Here is a 23,832-nt window from a genome sequence, read left to right as displayed (position 1 = left end):
TGAAGGGCAGAATTAGCCAAATGGAAAAGGAGGTCCAAAAGACCACTGAAGAAAATACTACCTTCAAAATTAAATTGGAGCAAGTGGAAGCTAGTGACTTGATGAGAAATCAAGATATTATAAAAGAGAACCAAAGGAATGAAAAAATGGAAGGCAATGTGAAATACCTCATTGGAAAAACCACTGACCTGGAAAATAGATCCAGGAGAGATAATTTAAAAATTATTGGCCTACCTGAAAGCCATGATCAAAAAGAGCCTAGATATCATCTTTCAAGAAATTATCAAGAAGAACTGCCCTGATATTCCAGAGCCACAGGGCAAAATAGAAATTGAAAGAATCCACCGATTGCCTCCTCAAATAGATCCCAAAAAGAAAACTCCTAGGAACATTGTTGCCAAATTCCACAGCTCCCAGGTCAAGGAGAAAATACTGCAAGCAGCCAGAAAGTAACAATTTGAGTATTGTGGAAATACAATCAGAATAACCCAAGATCTGGCAGCTTCTACATTAAGAGATCGAAGGGCTTGGAATACGATATTCCGGAGGTCAGTGGAGCTAGGATTAAAACCAAGAATCACCTACCCAGCAAAACTGAGTATCATGCTCCAAGGCAAAATATAGATTTTCAATAAAATAGAGGACTTTCAAGCTTTCTCAGGGAAAAAACCAGAGCTGAATAGAAAATTTACCTTTCAAACACAAGAATCAAGAGAAGCATGAAAAGGTAATCAAGAAACAGAAATTGCAAGGGACTTACTAAAGTTGAACTGTTTTGTTTACATTCCTACATGGAAAGATGATGTGTATGATTCATGAGACCTCAGTATTAGGGTAGCTGAAGGGAATATGCATGTATATATATATATACATATATATGTATAAGTGAATGTGTATGTATGCATATTTGTATGTGTATATATATGTAGAGAGAGAGAGAGAGTAGGTACAGGGTGAGTTGAAGATGAAAGGAATATATCTAAAAGAAATAAAATCAAATTAAGGGATGAGAGAGGAATATATTGAGAGAGGCAGATAAGGAGAGATAGAATGGGGTAAACTATCTTGCAAAAAAGTGGCAAGAAAAAAGCAGTTCTGTAGGAAGAGAAGAGAAGGCAGGTGAGGGGGGAATGAGTGAATCTTGCTCTCATCAGATTTGACCTGAGGAGGGAATACCATACATACTCAATTGGGTATCTTACCCCACTGGAAAGAAGAAGGAAGAAGATAAAAGAAGGGGGGGATGATAGAAGGGAGGGCAGATGGGGGTGGAGGTAATCAAAAACACTTTCGAAGAGGGACAGGGTCAAGGGAGAAAATTGGACAAAGGGGGATAGGTTAAGAAGGAGCAAAATATAGTTAGTCTTTCACAACATGAGTATTGTGGAAGGGTTATACATAATGATACACATGTGGCCTATGTTGAATTGCTTGATTTCTTAGGGAGGGTGGGTGGGAAGGGAAGAGGGGAGAGAATTTGGAACTCAAAGTTTTAACAACAGATGTTCTAAAACAAAAAATAAAGTTTTTGCATGCAACTAGAAAATAAGATACACAGGCAATTTGGCATAGAAATTTATCTTGACCTACAAGAAAGGAAGGGAAAAGGAGATGCAAGGGGAGTGGGGTGACAGAAGGGAGGGCTGACTGGGGAACAGGGCAACCAGAATATATGCCATCTTGGAGCGGGGGGAGGGTAAAAATGGGGAGAAAATTTGTAATTCAAACTCTTGTGAAAATCAATGCTGAAAACTAAATATATTAAATAAAAAAAAGAAAAAAAAAGAAAAAAACTGCTTTCCCTGTTTTTTTGTTTTGTTTTCTTTAGTTCAATTGAAGTATTTTAAAATTTTATCAAACCACTGATTTTAGCTATATGAATGTTTGTTTCAAGTGCATTTCTTATAAGCAACATATTTTTGGAATCTACTTTCTAATACATTATGCCATCATCTACAGTTTTATTATTAAATTTATTCCATTTACATTCATGGTTGTGATAGTTAATTGTATGTTGTCCTCTATTCTAAGTGTTTTATATTTGCCATTCATTTGTTCCCTGCCCATTTTTTTTTACAAAGAATAGTGTGTTAAAGGGGAATAAATGTGATCCATGCTAACGATCTATATTCCTTTTTATGTTCCCTTATGATAAGCCCTCCAAACCTGATTTTATTTTTGACTATTCCTTCCCTAATTCTGTTCCCGCTTAAGTTCTTCTTTTCCCATTCCCCATTCTCATTTGTTTCCTTGTTGAGTTTTTGTATACTATACTCAGATTTTGTATTTGTGGGTATGTGTGTATGTATTTGTAAGATTTATATGATGCCAGCTTTTCAGCCCTTTTCTCTATTTTTATATATTACTCTTTTTGTGCATCTCAATTTTGAGCATATGTTTTGCCTTCTTCCACATTTCTTCCATAATATATTCCTTTTTTTCTCCTTTTCCTTTTTTCTGTTTAGACCATCAAAACACAACTGAGCCACCCTAGTCCCTGTGTTTGTCTCACTTTGAGGCATTTGTACACATTAGGGTTCTGAAGGAATCTTAGTTTCTTTTTAACCTATAAACACAGAAGTATTTCATCATTGTTTAGCCCCTTTCCATTGCTTAAATACTATTTTTAAATTTCTAGGTTTCTCTTGACTCCTATGTTTGGGATTCAAAATTTCTACTGAGATCTCATTTTTATCAGGAATGCTTGAGAGACCCTTTCTTGAAATATAGTAAATAGGACTTTTGTGGTCATGGTTTTTAGGGTATCTAATAATGGGAGATACTTTATATTTTCTCATATTTTTTTCCTAGCTTTTTGTCTCATGGAAAAAACTCTGAAGGAGATGTAGATAAACACAGTAGTTTTGTTATTATAGTGTTAAATTTAACATATACTGAAAACCCTAAACTATGCATAAGAGAATTCTACAGTTTCATATGCAATCATTTTTCTGTTCTTTGTATTTTTAAATGTGCACATTTGTTCATGTTTGTAAAGTTCATAATTAAAAAAAGAAAATCTTAAAAGAAAAGAATTTTAAAGACTGCAGATATGGTCAACCTATTGGCTTTGGTCTTTGTACAACTGCATGCTTTTTGGTGATCCAAATTGCTTGTGGAGATAACCATAGTAAATGGATCTCTCACATTCTTCCCCCTCCCCAGTACATAGAAGTAGGGCCTATCTTGTGGAATATTTTGAGTTTCATGCTGTGGTTATAATAGAGGAATTTATGAGGCTGACCTAGAAATAATTAAGCAATAACTGTACTTTAATTTTTATCTTTTGGCAGGGCAATTGGGGTTAAGTGACTTGCCCAAGGTCACACAGCTAGTAAATGTGTCAAGTGTCTGAGGCCGGAATTGGACTCAGGTCCTCCTGACTCCAGGGCCGGTGCTCTACTCACTGTGCCACCTAGCTGCCCCAATCTATTTAATTTTTAAGTGAAAGATTTTAGGTAACAGAACCAAGTACATTGTGGTACAGTGGAAACATCACTGAATGTGGGATCAATGGACCTGTGTTTGTATTCCAGTTGTGTGATCTCGGACAAGTAATTTGAATAATTTGAGCCTCCATTTTTCTCATCTGGTACTGATGGGATGAAATTAGATCTTAGATTAGAAGTCAAATGACCCTTCCAATACTATGTTCCACAAATCTTTCCTTAAACCTGAATAACATCTATCTCTCTTGAATTTCCTACATCTGATAATTCTGTGATTCTATTTCCCCTAGAAGTATCAATCATGGTTCTTTTTTCTTTTGGGTGTTACTGCTTCTCTGATTCTCCAGATCACAGATCTGGCAAAGCACCCCTTACAATCTAATGTTGAGTATAAGGTGTGCAAAATCAATGGGTACCTGAGCAAGGAGAATTTAGAAAGGATCAAAAACAAGGAGGTGGGGAATGTAATGAAACAAAGTTTATTCAGAAAGTAGGTTTCATGTATATAAAAGAAGTTATTTTCCTTACTTTTTGGTTTGATAAATACATCAGATGGATCTGTGATCTTATAAATAGGGGGTATTTCATTCATAGGTACAGACTGTAGCTCATTCAGGCTCCACTAGATCATCCTTTTTGCAAATTTTTCCCTTATTCTTCCATTAATCTTCCAGAGGGGATACACCAAAAGTTCCAAATGAGAAAGCATTTGTAAAACACTTAGTGTGTAAAATACTTGTTTGGTACATAATAGTGCTATACAGATGCTTATTCCTTTTCATTCCTCTATATTGTGAATATCTGTGACACCCTGACTCTCCATCTGTTATCCTTTATAGTTGTCTGTCCTGGATGATATTTTTAATCTATCCATCCATCAATCAATATTGGCTTATTAAGTACTTACTGTATTCCAGTCATAGTACTTGCCACTGGGGATAGAAATACAATGAAAGAAATAATCCCTCCTCTCAAGGAGCTTAGATTTTAATTGGAAAGATGAAATTTATATACACACACATACATATATATGTAGAATAAACATATATAGAATAAATACAAAATAAACACAGGGTAGTTTGGGAGGAAGGACATTAGAAATTGGGGGGAATCTGAAAAGATTCAGGTAAATTGGTGTTTGAGCTGTGTCTTGAAGGAATAAAGGAATTCAGTGAGGAATAGTTGAGGGAGTGCATTACAGACATGGGGGAAAATCCATATGAAGGCAGAGATGGCAGACGGACTACAGGAAGGAACAAAAAGAAGACTATTCTGGCTAAATGGTATGGGAAAAGGAGCAATATGTAAGGAGTTTGGAAGGTTATGTCGGGGTCCAGATGTAAAGGGCTGGAAAAGTTTATATTTTATCCTAGAAGAAATAGGGAGTCTAGTGAGTTTCTTGAGTAGGAGAGTGACATGGTGAGATCTGAGCTTAAGAAGATTCTACTTGCATGATACATGTTATTTCTTGCTTGCAAGTCAAATTTGGTTATACGCTGAGCTGTCTTACTCCTGCCACACATATCTCTATTGCTCTTTGTGTCACCTACAATTGGCTTGCACAATTTCCCAACTATAGTTCAATTGAGATATTAACTAGGTCCCCTAATTTCCTCCCTCAGTGCTTTTGCTCATAGCATTCTCTACCCCTGGAATTTTTTCTTTCTCCTCTGCCTGTTGAAATCACATCTATTCTTAAAAATGCTAAAATATGAACTTCTCTACCAAATTTTCCTGTCTAGAAGTGATTGCTCCTTTCTGTGATTTTTTTTGAGAAAAGTTCTTCCTATTTCTTAGGCTTTTATATTTTAATAAAATATGTACATCTTATTTCTCCTAATTCGTTAGTGCAGGGAAATATATATATTCTTTCTCTCACCCACTGCCTTGACCATAGCAAATGCTTACTAAATATTTGTAAAACAAATTAGTATCAATGGTTCATATTTATATAAACATTAAAGTTTATAAAGCATCAGTGTGTTATGGCATTAAAAAAAGAACACTGGATTTAGAGTCAGAGGTCTTGAGTTCTAACTCCAGCTCTGTTGCTTATTATTTTGTGGCCTTGGACAAGTCAGTCTCATTGGGGTCTTAATTTCTTTATCTACAAAATGAAAGTTTGGACTAAATTGCCTCTGAAGTCTCTTCTAGCTCTAAAGCTGTGGATTAATTGTATTAAGACTTAGGACTCTTTCTCCCATAGAGAAAATGACTAGATCTCTTCTGCAGAGTTCTAGGGGTTTCCCTGAGAGGTCAGGGAAGTCTTTTTCAAATATGTTTAGTACAAGTCTCAATTCTTGTGTAATCTCCTCACTTTTAACTGCCAGGGATTAGTGCTCCAATTCTACTGAATCAATTGACACCAATACATTTTTAGAAAGGATCTTTACCTAGAAAAGATAGCAAGAACAGAAGTACAAGGATGTCTTCTTCAGTGCCAGGGGGAAACTAGGTGGAGCAGTGGATAGAGTGCAGGTCCTGGAATCAGGATAACCTGAGTTCAAATACAGCCTCACATGCTTAGAACTGTGTGACCCTGGGCAAGTTACTTAACCCTGGTTGCCTCATTTACCTCATCTTTAAAATGAGGTGGAGAAGGAAATGACAAACTACTCCAGTATCTTTGCCAAGAAAACCCTGAATGGGGTCATGAAGAGTCACACATGATTGAAACTCCTGAACAGCAACAGCCAGGGGCATACTCTATCCTATACAATCTTGGTCCCTGGGGAGAGTGGGCTCAAACTTGACACAGTTTCTACATAGCAGTGGTTTTGCCAATTTCGCTTCCAAGTATGCCTTAACCACTGGACAAGTCCCTGTTTTAGCTACTGTTGGGCTGGATCAAACAGGTTACTCAGTACTTTACACATTACCTTCTAGCTTCTAGTAGATCCTATAATGGACTCCAAATCCCTATTCCTAGTGGCTTGTTTTCCTTTCGCAGGTCACAAGGTCGTAATCATCCCAAATATCCTTCACTTAAAAGCACAAAGAATGGACACAACAAAGACATAAAGAAGAGCAGGATCATGAACTCAGAAGCCACAATGCAGCATTCTTAGTGGGAAAGATAACATTTGAAGTTCTCTCTCTCCATTAAAAACTTAATCCTTCCATTTCCCTTGAATACAACCAGAAAGAAATTAGGACCCTCTTACTTTGGTAAGTTAATGACTTTTGAATGCATACCAATTTTCACTATACAGTCAATCAATACTCTGTCTATTCACCAGTTGATTAACAGATCATAAACAGTTATAGAATGCCTGAACATATTCCAAGTTGGGAAGCAGGGCCCTTCAATTATAGATCATCATGCCTTTTCAGAAGGAGGTTCTCAAGCCTCTTCCATTTTGGAATTGCATCAGCCAAACATACTATGCATGTCCACCAACTTCCTTCCCTCATTACATTATGATATACATTAATTCATTCGATTTTTTGCAACAACCGTGCAAGGTAGGTAGCATTACTATCGTTATTTATCAGTTGAAGGATCTGAGATTCAGAGATGTTGCATAACTTTAAAGTGGTTTGATTTCAAGCTTAATGAATTATCTATATCCCTGACAATAATTTCTCAATTAATTTGTCTAAGCACAAAAAAATTGCAGAAGGGCATATAAGGGAAATTTATAATGAAAGTAAAGTGATTTCATTAATAATGAAAATTATTTTATGAAATTGATAATTAAAACACTCTTTTTGCAATAATTAAATGCAGCTATTGGCCCCAGATATAAGGGAGTTTTTTAAAGGAAGACCCAATGTTGGTTGAAGATAGATGGTGTTTTGGGAATTTTTGGTATTATCTCCTTTAAGATTTATGTAGGAACAAAAGGGTAAATACTTTAAAGATGCAAACATTTCACTTCCTAATATGGTTTTTCTATGAATACTCTAAGTCTTTATGCTTCTCTCCTTTACAAAGAGGAAAGACTGGGGTAGATTACCTCTAAGGACCTTTTCAGCTTTGGAAACCTATTGTGTTGTCTCCTGCCTTTTCTACTACCACATGCCTATAGAAATTACAGCAATCCAAGGTCTATTTCTTGTCTAGTTCTACCTTCCAGTTGTAATTTCCATTTATTTCCGAGAGTATTTAGCCCCAGGAGAAAAATGAACAAAAAGGGATTTTAAAAGACTTATGGACTCAAAATTGTTCTGAAAAGCTCACATTTGGTGACTCCTGACCTTTAATCAAGGAAATGCCAATCCTAGAGTGTATACAGGGGTCACTTAATAAGAATATTGGAAGCCTTCTAATCTCTTACTATGGCCCTGCCAGTGGAGGCAGAGTAAGGTCTAGATACATCAGGAAAGGCAGCTATTGCAAGTAAGTAAAACCAAGTGCACGGTTTTTAGGAATTTTACTTCAGTAGATTATATATTCTGGTAACCTTAAAGAGGAACCAACTTCCCCATGAGTTGAGGCAGTATGGTGCGTTAGAAAGTGCACTGGAATACGCGTCAGAAGATTTAAATTCTAGCCCTAGTTTTACCATTACTTACTGTGACCTTGAGCATAAACTTTCTCTTTTGTCTTAGGATAATAGACTTAAAGCCAAAAGGGACTATACAGTTTTAGTCAAACATTCTCATTTGTCCAATGAGGAGACGTAAGCATGATTTCCCTCATGCATAAAATGATGGGACTGGAATAGATGATCTCTAAATTAATTTTATGTCCAACAACATTCTATAAATGTAGTTTGTTCCTAGTGAGTTACTTAGGGATTGAAAGAAATTGATCCATTGGGTCAGTATACCTACTTATTGCTTTTGTGAGATTCTATGTACTTTCAGAAGGAGGACATATATTATTTTGACCTCCATTGCCCTTTAGAATGTGAACAATTTCTGGTGTAAGGTGTGCATGCATGCATGTCTCTGTGTGTGTGTGTGTGTGTGTATGTGTGTGTCTGTGTGTCTTTCTTGGAGGAAGAATAGTAAAAAAGGGAGATGTTTACATTCTTCCTGTGTTTTTTTTATTAAAACCTGAGAAATTAGTTAGAAACTTGTATGGCTTTGTAAAAGAATTGAATCAATTTAAATGATGACATTCTTTCCTTGTAAGGATTACCTGGGAAAACTTAAAATAGAAGCAAAGGGGGTGAGTATGTGTATGTTTTCCAGCTTGGCAAATTTGTTACAGAACCTAAGTCATCCATCACCATGTCACAAAGTAAATAGAATACTCCCCTTTAAAGTCTTGCCTGGAGGTTTGCAAGTGTGTGTCTTAGAATAAAGGATTGGTGGAGCGGGGGATTGCAGGTGCCCTGCCCCAATGCTTTTGATATATAACTTTTCCCTCCAAGGTCACTATTAACTTCTTCCTCCCTAAATCCAATGATATATTTTTATTCCTTAGGATGGAGAGGAGGAGGAGAGAAACAGGAAAACTAGTTATGAAGTTACAGCAGTTGTCTAGGTGAAAGCTAATGTGGACCCAAGCCAGAGTGAGAAGGGGGCAAATGTGTAGAATGGATAGAACTTGGCAAGTAATTCAATGTGGTTGTGAACAGAAAGGGGAGAATTGATGGCGTTTCAAGGTTCCAACCATAGGTGATTGGGATAACGAGATAGCCATTTTAATTCCTATTTCTCTTCCTGGAGTGCCCTTCTACTCACCCCTCTGCCAATCTGAATTTTCACCTTGGTTTCTTCATGGTTTATCTCAAGTTCTACTTTTTCAATGAACTTTCCCCTATTAGCCTAGCCCAAGTAATCTTTCTTTTCTAACAATTCTTTGACTTATGCCACCTTTATGATATGGTTTGAGGATGTTACTTCTGCCAAAGATATTCCCATTATCTTTCATGGTTTCTGAAATTCACATATTTTCATTTGATTAGATGAGAGACATTAAAATGCCAATGGAATAAAACTTGGATGTTGAAAACTAACACATTGAGTCAATGATATTATCAACTAGTAACACCTTAGCTCAAATTGTTTCTTTAGTAAAAAAACCTGGAAAATGAATCTCTAAATATATGTCTCCATAGTTCACAGTTTAGCAAGATAAATGCCCACATTAGCTATGTTTATGTCTTTTTTTGCATCTTAAATTCATCATTTCTATAATATATGTGAGTATTTAAGTGCTGTTTTTCATCTTTATTCTTTTGGTCTTTTCATTGTATTGATCAGAGTTTGAAAACCTTTCAAAACTGTTTTTTCTCTATAATATTATAATATATTAATTATTCACCTAAGTCTGCTTACTTTGCTTTGCATCAGATTATAGAGTTCTTCCAAATTTCCTCTGAAACTATCTATTTCATCGTTTTGATGGCACAATGACATTCTATTACATTAATATGGCACATTTCATTTAGCCAGTCCCCAATTAGAGAACATCTCCTTAGTTTCTATTTTTGGCTAGTATGGAAAGAGCTGCTATAAGTATTTTATATGTATATATCCTTATGTTGTTTCTTTGATTCCTTTGGGGGATAGGCCTAATAGTGCTATAGCTGGGTCTAAGAATATGCAGAGTTTGGTAACTTTCTGGGTATAGCTCCAAATTGCTTTCTAGAATAACTGGAGCAATTCACAGTCCACCAATAATGCTCTAGTCTATCTGTTGTAAACTTTAATTTACAAAAAGCTTTATAAATGCTATGCCATTTGATTGTCTTAGTGATCCTCTGAAGTACTTAATATGTCTGTTACTTTTCCCATTTTACAGATGAGTAAGCTGAGGTCCACAGAAACTATTTAGAAGAGGTCCAAAGGTAGTTAGAAGAGCATGTTCAGGGGACTTGCATCTAGTGAAGACGACACATACTACTGAGAATACTGTGGAACAACCCTATGGAAACAACATGATATCTCCAAAAGATATCAATAACCATGTAGCATCAGGGGCACGAGTCATACTTCCACATGTATAGGTTTGCCACACATCTTCCCCACGCACATGTTATTCCATGTATACACTATGGCTACATGTGTTCCTATGCGGGTACCATATGGGTGTTCTCCTTCCCCACAATTGCTGTTTGCATTTATGGGAGATTATGCTACAGATTTATGGAGGAAATATTTTATTACTACTTTTCTCATGGTTCCACTTTGTTAAATGACTACACTTTGAACTAATTTTTTCCTCTATCTGACTGGTAAAATTCAACACAGTAATTGGAGGACCCTGAGTGGATGTGGGACTACACAGTAATTGAAACCTCGAACACAAATTATTTACAAGTAAGTATACAAAGAACAATCTAAGAAGGGTCATATTATTAACAATAAGGAAATCTTGCAGCTCTCTGGAGTGGCCTCCTTCCTTTTCTCAGGGAGTTATCTAAATCATACGTATGATGGACGTATATTCTCTTTTTTTTCTTTTCTGGGATCAAACATTCCAATCTTTGATTTGTAAATATTTTCAATATATTTACTGTGAGCAAGTTCTTGATATCGAGTCCATGTTGGTTCAATTTAAGCCTATTTCCATTTGTTAACCTGAACAGCCACTGGTTGCTGTTCCCATAATGGCCCTTGTTCTTTTAGTTTGTTTGGTTTAGTTTGGTTACTGCAATTTCATTAATGTAGGGAACTCCCACCTATCCCCAAAAAGGAGACTCCCTTTGCTAAAACAGGTAGTGCCTATTCTGTATACGATGGTCGTAGAGCTGTACCTAAAGCAATGAAAAGTTAATTCAAATAGCCAAGGTCACACAGCTAATATGTATCAGGTAGGACTTGACTCTAAATCTTCTTGCCTCCAAGGCTGGTCATCTATCCATTATGCCATATTATCTCTCAGAAACTTTTTATTTTAATAAAATACCGTATGTGAAAGCACCTGTATGTATGGGGAAAATTCCCCAATAGGTATACTTTCTTCATTTAATATACAAATTTTGTTTCCATTTTTATCAAATGACTCATTATAGTTATCTAGCCCATTAGAGAAAGATGTAGGGATTCCATTGTTCACAGTAATTTCGATTGGACGTCCCCTAACCTCTTGCAAACTTTGCATTTGGAAGCTGAATTGAATTCTTTGTCCTTCTATTTTAAGGTTCATATGTGTTTTGATAAAATAGGTTTTGATAAAAAAATCTATGTATATTATATGTTTTGAAATCCAAATTGTAAAATGTTTCATTTGTTTGAAAATTTGCTTTTCTTTAACCTGAATGCTGGTGCCAGTTTCACTTTGCCTTTAGAATAACATGCTCCAATGCACATCCCCTGGAATAGTAGCATGGTTTGTCCTCTTTTCTCGGGCTATGACAATTGCAGCTAAGATGATTTCATGATTTTCCTTCCTTATGTGGAATGTTATTTTTCTGGATTTAGATTATGGTGAGCCAGGGTGGAGGAAAGGAAGTGGTTATTGGTGAGGAAATGCTTCATGTTAACTTTCTCCATTTCTCTTCTTTATGAGCAAGGGGCTTTAGGGAAAAACTGAATCGTCACTTTGACAGGGATTCCTGGAAGTATCTAGGCTGCTCTTAGGTTGTAGGTTATCCTCTTTTGGAAACAATTGTGACTCTTTGGGGACATCAGGGCACTATTTAACAAAAGGAGACAATCATTTTCCAAATAAGAATGCATCATTAACTCCTTTGTGCCATCATAGTACAAAGTGTCACATACCCCGTATTGACAAATTAGTAAGACTGGAATGCGTGTCATGGTTCTACACACATTTGGAGTTATAGAATGTATGACAGCCTTTTATGAAAGTAAATGAGACAATAAGTTAATGGTGAAAACTTTTCAATCTTGTGGCAACAACATGTAAGGAAAACTCCCCTTCTCCACTTTTCCCACCTGGATGGGTCAGGGTAGCAGGTAAATAAAGGAATGAATAGGACTCATAGGCAGATATGTGAGGCAATAAAACGTAAGAGTACAACACTTGCACACATATACATGCACACATATACACGTATGCATAGGTGTATGAGTATATCATATGATTTGCCCACCCTGTCCCCCAAGAATTTTCAGTGATTCCATATTTTCTTTAGTAGAAAGTACAAACTCCATTTTTGGGCATTTAAAGCCCTTTGTAGTCTGCCTCCAGTCAATCTTTTAAGACTTATTTTATATTAATCCATTTCATGCATGCCATATTCTTGTCTGCTGACCTTCCTGCTGTTTTCTAATTCAACATGACACCTTCCACCTTTGTGCTTTTGTACAGACTGCCTCCTAATGTTTCTCCTCTGTCTCTAAGAAATCTTAATTGCCTTCCAAGCTTCACTCAGGTGAATCTCCTGGAATTATTTTGTACAAGTTTTGTATTTGTTTAATTTTGTATATGTTGTATCCTCCTAGTAAACAGTAAATTGTGTGATGGTAGACACTATTCTGTTTTTTGTCTTTCCATAACTAGTACAGATCAATGCTTAAGAAATGTCTTTGGAATTGAATCAAATAATCAAGTTTAATATGATTGTGGGCAAATGCCATTACTAAGAGTCAAAAAAAGGCAAGTCCAAGTTATTTTGTTATAGTTACCCTCAAATGCCATCCGTGATGTTCCTTGGTGAGGCTGAGTGTCTTGAAGTTTTATTGTCAGTCCAATTTTGAGGTTTATAGCTGGAGTGTTCTGTCTCTTGGGGTTAAAAATCAAAGGAGTAAATTGTGTGACTGTATATATTGAAAACAATATTCATGCAACGCAAACAACTTTATAACACTGCTGAGTGATACAAAAGAAATATTAAAGAAGGCCCCTGACATCATGTTTATATTCCAACTATGAAGATGAGATACTCATGAATAGGAAATAACAACACAAAGTAGTCTCTACTGAGTACCATTGGTACATACCATTAAAGCTACAGTAATTCAAAGGAGGGAGAAATTGGTCTGTGGCCTCACAGACTTAAGCTTGTTTTTTGGGATGGATATGATCAAGCTGTAGGAAAAGGAGAGGTCAAAGCATGCTAGTAGGGAGAAATACATGAATGAAGTCAGCAATTTATGAGGCATGTTTGAAAGTTATTTATCTATCCATCCAGTTGAAGCAGAAGGGTTGTACTTGGAAATAATGGAAAACTGGGTTAGAAAAATAGGCAATACCTCATTGTAAAGGTTTTGAGTGGTAGGTTGAGGAGTTTGGATTTCATAGTACCAGTAATAAAGAAGCATGGTAGGTTTTCAGCAGTAAAGTGATAAAATGAAGGAAATGTATCCCAGTGGTAATGTAGGTGATTGACTGAAGGGAAGGACACATGAGAGCAAGGAAGACTGCTTAAGAAATCTACTGCTATAGGTCAGGATTGAAATATTCAGAGCCTTGCCAACTAAGATGATGACAGAGGAAATGGAAAGAAAATGGGCATATGTGAGGCAATAAAAGGCAAGAGTACAACACTCGATGATGAATATGGGTAGCAAGGGAGAGATAAGCCCATGACAAATCATCATACATTGCATTTGTGATTGAGAGATTTCACTTGTTTTCTGTTTCAATGAAGAATGAAGTCTATTTGATACTGGTGGAACAAATTCCCTTCTCACCTCCCTGAGGGGCTAGAAATACCTCCAGTAGTTAGAAGACTCTGGGTCTCAGAGTAGGACTCATACATGATCATCTGCTATCCTCATTCTTGTGACTTGATCTTTCTACCTCATTTTTGATCATTTGTTTCCTAAATGGTATCTCCTATGACACTTCTTACTGTAAATCATTATTGACAATGTACTATGGACAATTCTGGTTCTTGGGAAATTATGGTATTCCAACATATGCAATCATAAGGCAGTACAGAAAGGTGTTTTTTTAAAAAAAATAACTTTTCTATAAGGGACCATCAACTTGCATTTATTGAAAGCATTGTACAATTTTACAAATGCAAGTCACCTCTGTTCTCTTCCTCCTTTTATATTCCAGGCCTACCTGTATATATGCACATGTATACACATGCATATGTATATACATATATCCATGCCTAAACATGTGTGTGCATATATATATACATATACATATACACACATACATGCATACACATACCCCTATGTGTATGCCTCATGCCTGTGCTTCATATATACATATATACACACATACACATATATATTCATGTTTCTAACCCAGATGAATATGCTAGTAATTTTCAAATATGTTTTATACATTGCTAATTTTGCTCATGTGTTTACCCTTCTAGTGTACATATACATGTGTATATACACATGTATATGTGCATATGTGTTTAATGTATGTTTATGTTTTGTGTATGTATGATAGGCTCTGTAGATGGTCAATGAGCTGGATACATAATTTAATAGGCAGAAGAGAAAGTATATGTGTTTGTGTATATATTTATAGATATATAATATATTAAATATATGATACATACACACACGCACACACACACACATATATATATATATCATACATATGTATAAAACTTACAGCATTAAGGCATTTCAAAATTTAAGCACTCATGTCAGAGGGGTTTTGATGGTTTTCCTTGAAGGGTTCATCAGATTGGGATAGGGAATACATTTAGTTTTCAGATAAGTGTGATACTCCTCAATAGTCTGCCTACTTTGTTATTGTTCCTTATGGCAAATAATTCAAAACTTTACATTAAAACTGTGCACTTGGTCCTTCTCATTGATTTTTTCCCCTTTTTAATATTGTTACTTAAAGAGTTACTTTGAATTTACTTTGGTCAGAGGATACTCTGGCTAGAGAGATTCAGCCAGAATCTCTTCACGGAAATTTCTTATAAATATAGAATCAAAGTGTTTCTGATCAACTTTACAAAAATTCAGAGTGAAAATTGTTTCCCTCTCCACAGGGTAGTTGGATGGTCAATGTGTGTGGGTTCAATACTATAAGATCCATTTGATCAAAACCACAAGATCCTTGCTTTGTTTCCTTGGTTCCATCTGCTTTTCCAAAGAGAACAGATTGTCACATGATCTGCCAATGACTCAGCCACCTCAAATGGAAGGAAATATATATATTTTTGGTTACTAGATAGCACTTCACTTCAGCTTCTTGGGAATAACCTGCTTCTTCCTTCCCCCAATAACTCTTACTTTTATGTTCTCTGTCTTGAGCCTGAATGTGATGGTCTTCAGTTCAATAGAATCTAGCAAGTATAATAATATGCTCCCCCCTTAGTTTTTTTTTTTTACCAAAAATGCTTAATCTATCTTCTTTTAGTTCAAACTTCCATTTTCCCTATGGGTTAAAATGTACTCTTAATTGCCATGTTATTTATTAAAAATACACATCAATATTAAAAACTTTGTTTCTTTCTGAGTAAGGAGGTGGGGAAGATATATTTATAAGTGAAGATAATATAAAAATAAAACATATCAATAAAATATACAATCCTTCAAATAGCAGAGCATAATAATGTTGAAACCCAGGTTAATTTCTCATCTTTCTTCCCATCCCTTAATCCAGTCAGATTACTGAGAACAGAAAGAAAGAGGATTAAACAAATTTAGTCAGATGTACATCAGTAATGTTCTGGGAAATATGAGAGAAAGAAACTATGGACTTGAACTCTGCTTGCTCTTACCAACTGCAGTTATAAGTTTGGCCATGATCTAGCCTCATCTCCATTCCTGAGCTCATATACTCTCTGCCTCCATCTCCATTCACCTCCCACCATGTGTCCACTCTCAACTTAGCCTCTGCTTCCATGAATACTGCACAAAGAAATTTCAGTTCATGCTTTGTACTCTCCTTGTTGCAGCCACATTGGCAGTTCCCTTTATGCTTCCTGCCAAATGGTAGGAAAAGAATTGAGTCTGGGGCAGCTTCTCTTCCTGACTTCTCCATCTTATAGATTGTGTAAACTTCTGGAACAGAAGTCTCATGTGCAAAGAAAAATGGAAATGAGGACTCTGGGAAATGTATGTAGTACTAATTTTTGCATTTCCTTAGTTTCAATGATGTCTTACCCTGTGTTTTTTTCCAGAAATCCTAGAGAATATAGACTTCCTTCATACACACACACACACACACACACACACACCCTTATATACATAGATGCATTTATAAAGTCTCTCACACGTACTGTCAATAGAATGCCCATCCAACTTATATGTTATCATCTAAAGAACTGGCTTACTTTAAAAACAATCTATTTTTCTCTCCATGGATTGTTAGGGCAATCACTTTTAAGTAATCGTGTCTCATTGAGGTTGCTTCCTAATATTTCAGTTGTTAATGCATAGTATAATTATAATAAGAGGGTGTATGTTTGTAGGTGATGGGATCCTAGGATAATGTAGATTTTACCCCTGCCTTCAAAACTCTTACAATCCTGTTTGTCTCTGTTGTGTCCTGAAAGTCCTTGAACACCTTTGAGCAGAACCTTTCTTAACAGGATGGAGCAGCACAGGTGTTGGAGAAATGTGTCTTCAGAAATAACTAACAACATCTGCAACACAGTTTATAGACAGAAGAAAAGTGTTATTGTGTTTAGAATCTCACGTTTAACAGTTTCAAGATGAGTTTAGCTTTTCCCCAAGTGATGAATTCATCTGGCTTTGAAAAACTGACCTATCTAGGGAAATAAACTTAGCAAAATTCCAAAATAATGAGACAAGAAATCACATCAGAAACCTCAGCTAAAGCTTATAACAAGTAGAGTGATTTTTGCTCATTTGGAAAAATGCAAACCTTTCAAAATGAATCCTTTAATGATCATATCAACAAACAGCTAAAGTGTTTCAAGAGAATGACATAGCAAGGCTTTTATTTATGCATTTCAAGGAATGCAGACCCACTGGACTGTCTGCAGAGAGCACCAATTGAAAAGAAACTCATTTCTGCTCTGTTCTCTTGCTGATAAACTGTAATTGGTGCCTGATTGCATGGGAGACAGCTTCTTTCTTCTCTGCCCTTTCTGCCCTGATAACCCTGGCTATTTCCTGCCAGGGGTCAGAACGGGCCACCTACACTAGTGGAAAAGTGCATTTGCCTTGCAGAGTTAAAACACTTCACTGGCATCTTGAAATGTTTCTCATTTGCAATAAGAAATGGATTGCATCATGATTGAATTATTTGGAAAGGCATTGGAGGGCATGTGAAATGTGCGTTTCGCAGTAGATAATCAGGGATGCAGACACAGGCAGCCGAGTAATTTCCCATCTAGGAAAGGACTTGCCTGGTAGCCCAAGAGTCTGAGTTCACTTGCTTTATTTTGCCTCTGTCTCATATTATTCAATATCAGATTAATATTGGCTACTGAAATATGGATTGAAAGGGACTGTATTCTTTATAGTCTTTAAAGAGAAGGGAGCAGCTGCTGTTTGAAATTGACTCACTTTTGAACGACAAACTTGGATCTTTGGGACTATAGTTTGATTTGGGGAATGTTTAAAAGTTTATGTTCCTGTCTTTGGAACTAGATAATGATATTTCAGAAGACTGGAGGCTTCCTACTTATTCTGATGGCACAATTTCTCACATGAAATAACCTAGTAAGCATGGGACTTAATATCTTTCTAAAATGTGACAGGGGTATGAAGGAAGCTGAAGTAGTAAGGGAAAGGTGACCAAACTGATCTGTTCTGTCACCTAGTCTTCCATTCCTTGGGTTTATGAGATCATAAGAGCATAGGTTTAGTGTTGTAAGGGACCATAGAGGTCATCTAGTCCAGTTTCTTCATTTAATAGAAGACGAAACTGAGTTTGAAGAGGTGAAAATATTTAAACAAAGTTATAGAGAGAGGCAGAATCCAACATTCTTTTCTACTGTGGCAAACATCCATCTCCCCTCTCCCTAACACCACTCCAAGGCAAGTCTTCCCCAAATCTCTTTGATCCTTATCTCCTGCAACCCTTATTTTCCATTGTGCTCTTAGGAATCTTCTTCTAATGCTAAAAAAACAACAAAAACCAAAACAAAACCATACTTCATCCCATTTTTCTTCCTCTCACCTTTTTTCCATTTTCTAGTGCTCGCTAAAACCTGGTTTTCTATGAAAGGTCTCAGTGTTTCTGGGACCCTCTGCAAGAATGTCTGTGCATTCCTTTAAACATTTGATAAATGTGGCCAAGAAGAGGATCTAATATATTCCTTGTCCTCCACTGGCACTTTCAGACCTTTCTCCTATGACTATAATTCAGCAACTGTGTCTCTTCCTTAAAATTCCCTCTAGCCTGCTTTTATCCACATTGCCATATTGATGGACCTCCAAGTCACCCCTTCTCTTCCCCATTGAGTTCAGATCCTCAATTTATGGTTTTCTTTTACAAGCTGGCCCCTGTTCCTTTCACATCTGGGCCTCCCAGTTCTTGAATCACTTTGGCTCCTATGACGTCAGCCACAGGTCTGCTTCAACCATGCAAAGAAGTGTTCATAAATGAGTATCACTTCCTCAGCTTTCCTAATATAAACACTCATGGTCATACACACAGAAACACATACACCTTTCCAGAACTATTTAACTGAATTGCTCGAGAAATCAGGATTCCTAATTATAACTCAGATATAAACAGAGGCTGAACGCAAAGATTGAAAGTATGTTGTCTTGTATAGAAATGGAGAAAAGAAAAAAGGAAGATTGGATACAGGGGAACTTCAAATCCCATTAAAAAACAACAACAAATGTTAAGGCACATTTGGAATCTGCACTGTGACGAATTAGATTGTCAGGTGATTTTTAGTGGGTTGATTTTAATGTCTCATTACAGTTGACAATATGATTTTTTAATTCAATTTTATTTTCAGTTCTGAATTGTCTTTCTTCACCCTCTCCTGCACTCTGAAAGAGCAAAAAAAATCCCCTCACAATATATATATATATACATATATATATATATATGTATATATGTATATATATGTATACATATGTGTGTATTTATGCTAGACAAATTCCCACATTAGCCATGTCTAAAAAAATGAATGTAAAGAGAATATACTTTAATCTGTACTGAGTCTATCAGCTCTCTGCATGAATGTGAATAGCATATTTCATCATGAATCTTTCAGAATTGTGATTGGTCACTATGTTGATCGAAGTAAGAAATCATTCAAAGTTGATTATCTTCACAATTAGCTATTATTGATAAAATTTTCTGATGGTTCATATCAGTTCATAGGAGTTTCCCCAGGCTTTTTTGAAACCTTCTATTTCACCTTTTCTTAAAGTACTTAGTATTCCATCACATTCATATGCCATAACTTCTTTAGCCATTCCCCATTTGATTGTCATCCCCTCAATTTCCACTTATTTACCACCAAAAATACCTGTTACAAATATTTTTGTATAGATGGGTCCACTTACTCTCTGATCTTTTTGGAGGTACAGAACTAGTAGCAGTATTTCTGGATCAAAGGATATGCAGTGGCTACTACTTTTGGGGCAAATTTCCAAATCACCTTGCAGAGTGGTTGGGCTAGTCTACAACTCTACCCGAAGTACATTAATGTACTTATTTTTCCATAGCCCCTCTAGCATTTGTCATTTTCCTTTGTCATTTTAGCCAATCTTAGGGGAGCTAGGTGGTGCAGCACATAAAAATGCTGGGCTTGGTGACAAGCTTCAGATACTTACTAGTTACTTTGGGCTAGTCACTTAACTTGTCTGCCTGTTTCCTCATCTATAAAATGAGTTGGAGAAAAAATATGGCAAATCACTATAGTATCTTTGCCAAGAAAATCCCAAATGGCATCATGAAGAGTCAGATACAACTGAAATGACTCAACAACAACAAAAAGCCAGTCTTATGGAGTTCTGCAGGAGGAGCCAAGATGGTGGCTGGAAAGCAGGGACTAGCGTGAGCTCCCTGCTGAGTCCCTCCAAAAACCTATAAAAAATGGCTCTGAACCAATTCTAGAACTGCAGAACCCACAAAACAGCGGAGGGAAGCAGGGCTCCAGCCCAGGACAGCCTGGATGGTCTCTGAGTGAGGTCTATCCCACACAGAGCTGGGAGCTGGGAGCTGGGAGTGGAGCAGAGCAGAGCCCAATGTGAGCGGTTCAGACCAACCAGACCAGGAGCCAGGCGGAGCAGGCCCTAGCGCCCTGAATCAGTGTGTTGCAGCAGTTACCAGACTTCTGAACCCACAAACACCAAAGACTGCAGAGAAGGTTAGTGGGAAAAGCTGTGGGAGTGGAAGGAGTTCACAGTTTGGCCACAGCCCCCAGGGCAGCGGAGGTGGGGCAGCTACAGCTGCTGTTGCTTCCGGCCCCAGGCCCACCTGGTGGGAGTAATTAAGTGGCGAATCAGAGCAGGAGTGCACAGCCTGCTGAAGATCTAAGCCCAGTCCAGGTTGGGGGTTCTTGGGGAAGGAGGAGTGCTGGTGTGGCAGAGCTGGCACATCCCCCCCAAATGTGGAACATAGAACTCTTTAGTCTACAAGCAGTCATACCCCACTGAAAAAATTAGCGTCAAATTAGTTGGTTGGGAATATGGCCAGGCAGCGAAAACACACCCAGATTCAGTCTCAGACTTTGGGTTCTTTCTTTGGTGACAAAGAAGACCAAAACATACAGCCTAAAGAAGTCAACAAAGTGCAAGAGCCTACACCAAAAGCCTCCAAGAAAAACATGAACTGGTCCCAGGCCATGGAAGAGGTCAAAAAGGATTTGGAAAAGCAAGTTAGAGAAGTAGAGGAAAAATTGGGAAGAGAAATGAGAAGGATGCAAGAAAACCATGAAAAACAAGTCAATGACTTGCTAAAGGAGACCCCAAAAAATACTGAAAAATACACTGAAGAAAACAACACCTTAAAAATAGACTAAATCAAATGGCAAAAGAGCTCCAAAAAGCCAATGAAGAGAAGAATGCCTTGAAAGGCAGAATTAGCCAAATGGAAAAGGAGGTCCAACGGACCACTGAGGAAAATACTACCTTAAAAATTAGATTGGAGCAAGTGGAAGCTAGTGACTTGGTGAGAAATCAAGATATTATAAACAGAACAAAGGAATGAAAAAATGGAAGACAATGTGAAATATCTCATTGGAAAAACCACTGACCTGGAAAATAGATCCAGGAGAGATAATTTAAAAATTACTAGACTACCTGAAAGCCACGATCAAAAAAAGAGCCTGGATATCATCTTTCAAGAAGTTATCAAGGAGAACTGCCCTGATATTCTAGAGCCACAGGGCAAAATAGAAATTGAAAGAATCCACCGATCGCCTCCTCAAATAGATCCCAAAAATAAATCTCCTAGGAATATTGTCGCCAAATTCCAGAACTCCCAGATCAAGGAGAAAATACTGCAAGCAGCCAGAAAGAAACAATTTGAGTATTGTGGAAACCCAATCAGAATAACCCAAGATGTGGCAGCTTCTACATTAAGAGATTGAAGGGCTTGGAATACGATATTCCGGAGGTCAATGGAGCTAGGATTAAAACCTAGAATCACCTACCCAGCAAAATTGAATATCATGCTCCAAGGCAAAATATAGATTTTCAATAAAATAGAGGACTTTCAAGCTTTCTCAGTGAAAAGACCAGAACTGAATAGAAAATTTGACTTTCAAACACAAGAATCAAGAGGAGCATGAAAAGGTAAACAAGAAAGAGAAATCATAAATTATTTACTAAAGTTGAACTGTTTTGTTTACATTCCTACATAGAAAGATGATGTGTATGATTCATGTGACCTCAATATCATAGTAGCTGAAAAGAATATGCATATATATATATATGTTTATGTGTATATATATGTATAGGTGAATGTGCATGTATGTATATATGTATGTGTGTGTGTATATATATATATATATATATATATATATATATATATATATGGAGAGAGAGAGAGAGAGAGAGAGAGAGAGAGAGAGAGAGAGAGCATACACAGGGTGAGTTGAAGATGAAGGGAAGATACCTAAAAGAAATAAAATCAAATTAAGGGATGAGAGAGGAATATATTGAGAGAGGCAGATAGGGAGAGATAGAATGGGGTGGATTATCTCGCATAAAGGTGGCAAGAGGAAGCAGTTTTGTGGGAGGAGGCGAGAGGGCAGGTGAGCAGGGAATGAGTGAATCTTGCTCTCATCAAATTTGGCCTGAGGAGGGAATACCATACATACTCAATTGGGTATCTTACCCCACAGGAAAGAAGATTAAAAAAAGGGGGGGATGATGGAGGGGAAGGCAGATGGGGGTGGAGGTAATCAAAAACAAACACTTTGGAAAGGAGACAGGGTCAAGGGAGAAAATTCAATAAAGGGGGATGGGTTGGGAAGGAGCAAAATATAGTGAGTCTTTCACAACATGAGTATTGTGGAAGGGTTATACATAATGACACACATGTGGCCTATGTTGAATTGCTTGACTTGTTAGGGAGGGTGGGTGGGAAGGGAAGAGGGGAGAGAATTTGGAACTCAAAGTTTTAAAAACAGATGTTCAAAAACAAAAAAAAGTTTTTTGCATGCAACTAGAAAATAAGATACACAGGCAATGGGGCATAGGAATTTATCTTGCCCTGCAAGAAAGGAAAGGAAAAGGGGATGGGAGCGGAGTGGGGTGACAGAAGGGAGGGCTGAATGGGGAACAGGGCAACCAGAATATATATCATCTTGGAGTGGGGGGGTGGGTAGAAATGGGGAGAAAATTTGTAATTCAAACTCTTGTGAAAATCAATGCTGAAAACTAAATATGTTAAATAAATAAATTTTAAAAAAGCCAGTCTTATGGGTATGAGGTGGTACATCAGAGTTGTTTTAATTTGCTTTTCTCTAATTATTAGTAATTTAGATAATTTTTATGGGACTATTTATAGCTTGGATTTTTCTCTGAAAATTTTCTATTCATTTCCTTTGGCCATTCAACAAACATTATTGTAAATTGTAAATGTGACTCAGTTTGCTCTATATTTTGGAAATGAAACCTTTATCAGAGAAGTTTATTGCAAAGATTTCCCCCGTTTCCTGCTTTTCTTCTAACTTTGGCTGCATTGATTTTATTTATGCAAAACCTTTTAAACTTCACATAATTAAAATTATCCATTTTATTTCTGGTCAACTTCTTTATTTCTTGATTGGTCATGAACCATTCCCTTATCCATAGAAATGACAGGCATTTTCTTCCATGTTCCACTAATTTTCTTATGATGTCTATACCATGTATCCAGTTTGAAATGATCTTGGTATATGGTGTGAGATGCTGGTCTATACCTAGTTTCGGTCAGTTTACTTTCCAATTTTCCTAACAGGTTTTTTTTTTTTAAATCAAATAGTGAGTTGTTGTTTCAATATTTGGCATCTTTGGTTTATCATTTGCATCTGCATATTTTCCCCCTAATTACGTTTCACTAATCAACCTATTTTCTCCTCAGTATCAACCTGTTTCTGATAACTAAAGCTTTGGTACAGTTTGAGGTTTGATAAAACTCTTTTCTTTCTTTTCATTTTTTTCATTAATTCCCTTAATATTCTGGACTTTTTCTTTTTACAAATGAATTTTATTATTT

This window comes from Trichosurus vulpecula, chromosome 1 (genome assembly GCF_011100635.1).
Source record: "Trichosurus vulpecula isolate mTriVul1 chromosome 1, mTriVul1.pri, whole genome shotgun sequence".
NCBI classification, from domain to species: domain Eukaryota; kingdom Metazoa; phylum Chordata; class Mammalia; order Diprotodontia; family Phalangeridae; genus Trichosurus; species Trichosurus vulpecula.
This window is presented reverse-complemented; position numbering follows the sequence as displayed.